The 7,716-nt window shown below is 39.1% G+C and overlaps 1 pseudogene; it reads left to right on the forward strand.

Moving 5' to 3' along the window:
- Nucleotides 1-404: 404 nt before the first annotated feature.
- LOC113325486 lies at nucleotides 405-504 on the forward strand (annotated as a pseudogene).
- The last annotated feature ends 7,212 nt before the right edge of the window (nucleotides 505-7,716 follow it).

Genomic DNA, 7,716 nt, shown 5'->3' on the forward strand with positions numbered 1-7,716 from the left:
AGGTTTCTGAATATGGGTCAATCTTTTGACGGTTATCAAATCTAGTGTTATTATAAAAAGCATTGGCTTTCTCTTCAATATTCTGGCCTTCCCAAAAAGGCTCCACTCTACCACTAGTCTGGCCCACTTCTAAAGCTTCTAACCTTTTTGCTATAACAACAATTTTGGCATCTGATTCATAGCCTCCTTCTACCCTATTAACGTTTCCTCTACTTAAAAGAATTGTTTTCTGGGGTGCCCTGCTATTTTTCCATTGCTGGGTTTTTTCGGCGATTTCATTAAAAAATTTCATCGCCGCATCAACAGTTTGGTTTTCAAATCCACCAGTGCATAGAGGCTCAACCATGGTCGTTGTAGAATAATCTAAACCCTCATAAAGGATCTGAACTAGCCTAACCTTTTCTAAACCATGATGAGGACACTGGGATAATAAATCATTGAACCTTTCCAAATACATATATAAAGATTCTCCCTCTTTTTGTGAAAATGTGCATATTTGCGTCCTAATAGACGATGTTTTGTGCCTAGGGAAAAACTTATTGAAAAAGGCAGATGTAAGTTGTTCATATGTCTCAATTGACTCGGAGTCCAAACTATATAGCCACAACTTGGCCTTATCTTTCAGGGAAAATGGGAATAACCTAAGTTTCAAAGCATCATCATCCAAGCCTCTAATTCTTAGAGTACTACAAATTTCCTCAAAATCCCTAACATGGTAATAGGGTTTTTCATTTTCTTTCCCTAAAAATATTGGGAGCATCTGTAAGTTCCCAGGTTTCAGTTCATAGGGTGCCTCCATTTCAGCTAACTTAATACACGAAGGACGAGTAGTCCTAGTCGGATTCAACAAAGATTTTAAAGTTTCCATTTCTGGCACTATCGGAATATTAGGGATCGTATCCTCAAGCGAACGTTCAAAAACAGACTCTTCAAAAATCGTACTTTCTAAATTGAGGTAATCGAGACGTTTAGAACTACTAGGTTTCTATTTAACAAATCTACCTAGGGCGTCTCTTTTACGTTCAGGCATGCAAAAAAAAAAATAAGGAAGGGGATTCTATTCAATCACAAAACAAGGCTGACTCAACCAAATCAAACCTATTGATTTCTAGCAAACAAAAATCATGATGGCTCCACTTAGGTTGTTTCTAGACCAGCTTCTAATCCTTCGAAATGGAATTCGTTACAATTTAAGCGAACCCCTCTGGAATCAATCCGAGTTAAAATAATTTGAATAGAGGCGAGGGAAGCTCGATGGAGCTTTGACACCCAAGGCCTCACCGATATTACAAGGCGGCGCAGTCACACATTCAACTTACAGAAACCGTCAAGAACTTCGAAGTATGCTTAAAAGAGTAACCAATATTTTTCGAATGACTTTCCTGTTAATCTCGTTACCCTATCGGTCTCGTTCTAGTCGAAATTTTAGGCTTAGGTTCGCGTAGGTTACGTGTTCCTAAAGCGTGCAAGAAGAGAACGGTGATGAAATCCGAACCCTTATCTTGTATGGCCAGGCCTTGCCCTTTACTAGAAAAATAAATGTCCGTATTCAGTCCTCAACACATATGCATACAAAGGAATCCAGTAACTCGATGACAGGGGATTCGCGAGTGTTTAGAATCTTACCTCCCGTTCCAGACGAGGGATGAATCGGTTGTAGTCGACTCGGGCCACTGACTCCGATGTCAAGTGTACGAACCCAAGGTGCAGAGAGAATATCGTAATTGTCCTCCTTCTCTGCAAATAGTTTATATTTAAAGTACCCTTCCGTAGGGTAATAAAAAAATAATGTCCCAAAGTCCAAAAGTCCAAAAAGAAAAGAAAAATTACAAAAATAATAAACTCTAATACAGTTTTTTTTTTCTAAAAGAAAATAAACAAACCCTAAACTAAAATTGTCTAAAATAAAATTGTCTTCTTTTCTGTCCTTTTTGCTTTAATCTTTAGCTCCAAGTCTTTATGAAATCACCAAACTCTTTGACTCAATTTTCTTTATGATCCAGAACCTGTAGACACAAGATAAATACCCAAGAACATAAAAAAGAACAAAAATAATAAAATAAATAAAATAAATAAAAATAAAATAAATTTAAAACCCTAAAAACAAGTCCGCGTCGGCGGCGCCAAAAATTGTTGTAATTTGTAGATAGTGGTAAAAGTGGTTTGATTCTCAGACTTGCGAAGGATATTAATTAGACTTAAATTCTAATATTAAAATAGAAAACTCCCTAAAAATTATAGAAAACTCAATCAAAGTTGATATCAATATTAAAAGAACACTGAGGCTAAGATTCCACTATTTTCCAAGTTCAAAGTGATTTAATCCAATATTTATATTCATGCAATTTTTTCATTCAATTTGATTCTAAACTATTGCAACAAGTAGATTCTCAAAATAACAAGTGTAAATCCGAAGCATAGAACATCAAAAACCTAGGTCCAAGCATGCTCTATCAAAAGAAATAACAATTGCTTAACAAGAATCATTCAAACAATTTTCACTCAAAGCAAAACAATCATAAAAATAATTGTGATAAATAAATAAATAAGAATATACCACTTTTCGTTGGAAAAATAGCTTCCTCTATCGCCTCAGCAATGGGGTTTAGCTCCCCATATTAACCATGTTCTCAAACTATGTTTTTATAGCTCAAAAGTGTACAAGTAGGTGAAAAAGTGATAACACAGCCGATTCGCAACAGTGTGAAGGTGTTGCAGAATCTCTGTTACAAAGAGGAAACAGTAGCTAAAGACCTAATGCAATTACTGTTGATAACCGATAGATGGGTTCTGCTGTTGAATAGCGATAGTGTTCTGCGACAGATACTTGTGCGTCAATGTTCTTCGTATTCTTCCTCTTCAGCAGCAGCAGCAGAATAAGGTATTTTTCCCGCAACTCGATCTCTGGAGCTCTGTGGTGTTCTAAACTTCTCTGAAAGGCTTCGTCCCTCTTCTATGAGCTATCCCAACTCCTTTTATAGCCCACAGGTCGATTTAATCTCCAAGAAATCTCCTTTTTCTTTTTGCCAAAATTACGGGTTTTATCTATTCTTTCCATATCCTCATACGCGGCTTCAAACACTCCCTGTTTTGCTTTTCACGCGTCTTCCAAACCAAATCCGACGTCCCAGACTCTCTCAAACATAGTCTTAACTTCAACAGAGAATCAAAATTCCTTATCTACCTGTATCTTTCCCGGAATAATCTAAAAATTACCGAGAATATATACAACTCTCTGTTTTGATGCAAATCGATAACTACTCATCTTTTCTCAAATCTGGCCGCCTTACCTTCCCCGTTTAATCAAAATAGGTTCCTACCAATCCAACCCGACAACCAAATCCGAATATAACTCTACCTTCTACCGAATCAGGATGTCCGTGATAGTTCCTCTCCGTTCTGCTCCAACACGATCATGCTGTCAATTATGGTCGATCAAAACACCCTTACCAGCTCCATTATACTCTAGCAGGATCATCCCAACAATAATCTTCCCTTGAATCTCTTTAAATATCGCTTGAATCTCGAACCCTAATCTACAGGTGTGATGGTTCATTTTCCCGCCAAAACTGATAATTCAAATGTAGAAGATGGTCACCCCCTATCCAGAGTAGGGGTACGATTAACAACTGCCTGGAAATGGGATGCCACTTAGTAATTAGGTTACCCCTTATCCAAAGTGAGGGTCCGAATAGCAAATGTCTTCCCATGAACGCAAAAAAACACTTTTCGAGCCAATTTCGCCGCAAAATCTTATTTTTCCAAAAACACCTACAAAGACATAAAAAGCCAAAATAAATACAAAATCGAGCACTAACAATATACATAATTGAGAAAAAAAATAGACATATAAATATGTATATCAGTTTTTCTCTTGCTCCTTTCAGCAACATTCATAGAAGCTTCAACGTTATACTGCTTGTTGATCAAACGCCTGTTGGTGCTTCTTCGAGCGTTCGGTTCCTCGATTTTGACAGTTTTTGTTCTTTCTAACAAATATGGAGCAGTGGTTGCTGATCTCTTCGCCGCTTCATGAAGTTCTGAAAATGTTTGAAAACGGAGATTCTCCAATAAGGCTCTATAGACTGGAATCATTCCGTTGATGCCCAAGTCCACCAGTTGTTGCTCAGTAACATTAGGATCATGACAATCCAAAGCCTGAATTCTGAACTTCTTCACATAGTCGTTCGGATTTTCAGTATTCTTCTGAGCCATCCTTCCTAAGTCGGAAAGGGTAACCTGCTCAGAAACAAAGAAGTATTTCCTGTAAAAAGCATTAATCATTTCTCCCCAATTCGATATGCTCCCTGGTGCGATGTTGTTGTACCAAGTATACGCTCGACCCATCAGTGATTTTGAAAACTCCTTCAAATGGACAACATGGTTGTGTTCATGCTCTCCTAATGCTTCCATGAATCGAGAAACGTGTTCTCGAGCATTCCCCATTCCATTGTAGATTGTGAACGTTGGAGAAGTGTAGCCCTTTGGGAGAGGGATTCTTTGCGTGGCAGCGGGATATGGAGGTTGATGATGGTGCACGGATGGTGTATGTCCCTTTCCCCGATTTTCCATAAAACATTCCAGGTCTTCTCGAGTGATGAAACCAGCGGGTTCTGCAGCTTTGTGGGCCTCGTCATCGTCGTGGACTGGAATAACTTCGGGATCCGTGCTTGGAGATGTTTCCTTGTCTTTTCCTTTCTCCTGAGTTTTGTCTGACATCTTGTCAGTAAGAGTTTTGAGGTAGTTACATTGCTCCTTCTGAGTAGCGGCCATATCAGTTTGATTTTTGGCGGGAACTTCCTGGACTTTCATGAGATCAGCGATAGTGGGTGGATTTTATCTGATTTCTTCGGGATGCCGGCCGAAGAGTGGGTCATTTTCCCATGGATTTCAGGAGGAGTAACGTCACCACCATTATTGGAAGCAGGAATGGTTTCTGGAATACCATTATTGTTATTGTTGCTAGTGCTAGCGATGTTCGCGTTAGGATTTGTAACTGAACCTGACCTAAGATCGACCATTTTGTGAAAATGAGAGATTTCAACCGAGAGATTAATCTCTCACTATGGTCTCCAATCTGTGGATGGGGAAAAACGGTTTGCTGGTTTTTTAGGGAATGAGGGAATCATCGTGCGATGGAGATTCCTCGAACCGGCCAAACTGCTCAACCTCACACAGATGCACTGCAAAGGGAGTTCTTAGATTCGAGAGATCAATCTGTAGGACTCCGGCCTAAACCAAGTCAATGGCCGTTCCAGAGTCAATTTGGTCGCAAAGAGGGAGATGGGTTGATCTGTAAGAGGGAAGCTGAGAATTATGTGGGATCAGTGATGATCAAGGATTGTGGATGTGTTGAAGGTTTCTGCAATTTTTGGTGAACTGCTGAAATTGAGTTATGTGAATAAGTTTTTAATCGAGTTTTTCGTAGACGAATATCGATGATGATAATGTTGTCTGTTGTCCTCGATTTAGACTTATTTATATTGCAAGAATGATGAACACCCTAATCCCTGTAAGTGCGACGGTTTGTTGAGTGAAAGAGTGAGAAAGTGGGAGATCGTGGTGAAACCAGTTCCAGGTCGTGCAGAGACTTAGTTGATCACTCACCCACTACTTTGCTAACTCCTCCAACTGTTGACACGACTTACTCACATTTCTCGTTGTGAATGAATCCACGTGCTGTAGGCCACCAGACCAAAACCTAAGTGATATCCCCCATTTGTGACGTGATTGATGGCTCACGAATCATGGAGTCTGCATGACAGACGTGTATTTAATTAGTCACGTTGACTGATTTAGACAATGAGTCTAGGTTTTGTTGAATTGAGCATGAATGACGGATTGCTCAGTGGAACATTCGAGTAACTGAGCAAGTATTGCTCGACGTATATTGATAGTTGGGCAATTGAACAAGTATTGATCAATTCAGTTAATTACCGAATGTCGATAGTCGGATCAATATTCGAGCAATTGAGCAAGTATTGCTCAATCCGACGGATTACTGATAAATTACTGAATATTGATAGTTGGATCAATATTCGAGCAATTACTGATAAATTACTGAATATTGATAGTTGGATCAATATTCGAGCAATTACTGATAAATTACCGAATATTGATAGTTAGATCAATATTCGAGCAATTACTGATAAATTACTGAATATTGATAGTTGGATCAATATTCGAGCAATTGAAAAGTATTGCTCAATTTAGAAAATTACTGATAATTTACTGAATTTTGGTGGACTGAGCAAGTATTGCTCAATTCGGCAAATTATTTATGGATGTCGTGAACCAATAAAATATTAATTAAAATATTGGTAGACTACCAAATATTATATAATTAATCCAGATGATGATTGTTGGATCAACATAAATTCATTAGTGTTTGAATCCTGCTCAGAATGATGATTCGTGGAGCGTTTGTTCGAAACCCTAATTTTTGATCGATTGCTCATTAATTGACGAATCGCTGAAAATAGGTCATGAGCGAAGGAGGGACCGACCACATGGGACTATGGACGTCCATGTGATGCCCAATTTCTCAAGTGAGCGTACGCCAGGGTATTGAGTTGACCGGTTGGTGAAGGAATGACGATTAAATGTCAGTTTCATCATTTATTGAAATAGTGCTCGATTGAGCATTAGGTGATAAAACCTAATTATAGAAAAGTGGAGGACCAACCAATATGGATGGCATGAGACCGGACCTTGGTGGTCGTGGGACCGCTGATGGGTATTTGTACAAAATCTGAGTTGGTTGTGAAGAGTTTGGACCCAATATGAGCAATTGCGCAAATTAGGTCAAAAGTATGAAAACGTGTGGGACCGGATTATTGCAAGCCTTAGAGCCGCCCTTGGTCGTTCAAGGGAGCATGCACGTGTCTCCATAATGCTCGTGTCTTAGTCATTAGAGTTCCGACATTTTCTGATGTGTGTTTGAGCAATATTTCGGATTTTCAGAAGAGTTCGATCTTTGACCGAAATCCTCAATTTTGCTCGAATGAGAAAGTATGCTCGTTTTATCAATATTTTGTGAATATTAAAATAATAATATTTTAATATATTTTTCGTGAGTAGCCCAGTCGGTCATGCGACCATGATGACATTTGGTTTTTTCATGATTTGCGCAATATTTGAGAAAATATGGAGAAACCACGATTTTTGGAAAGTTTCACAAGATAAGAAAAATAACAATTTGTGAAAGATTAGGTATTGCAAGGTGTGGGACCGGCCACGGCTAGGGCATGGCCGTCCCTCCAAGTTGCGCGGTCCCGCAACACCTTTCCCTGTTTTTTATTATTATTTTTCGTGAAACTACACAAAATTGGGGAAACCACAAAATATGGAGAAACCATTAGTTTTGCTCAAACAAGGAAAGTTGCTGAGATGGAGGAGTCTTCATGAGTTTATGGAAACAACAAAATAAGGAAAAATAATGGAGGAAGCATGGGACCGGCCACGGCTAGGGCACGACCGGCCGGCCGGTGGGCCCGGCCCATGGGCGCTTCTCCATTATTTTAATATTGTTATATCATCTCTCATGTTTTGTGCGGGATTTCTCATTTGTCCATATTTTGGATGCTCATTCGTGCATCATTGCCGAGTACACTTGCACTATTTCAGGGGGTTACTCAGTGGTAGTCCAGATGCCCGATTGGTGAGTATTTATCACTAATTTATGAAATTCGGTGGAGAATGATTCATGAAACTGAT

This window comes from Papaver somniferum, chromosome 11 (genome assembly GCF_003573695.1).
Source record: "Papaver somniferum cultivar HN1 chromosome 11, ASM357369v1, whole genome shotgun sequence".
Taxonomy (NCBI): Eukaryota; Viridiplantae; Streptophyta; class Magnoliopsida; order Ranunculales; family Papaveraceae; genus Papaver; species Papaver somniferum.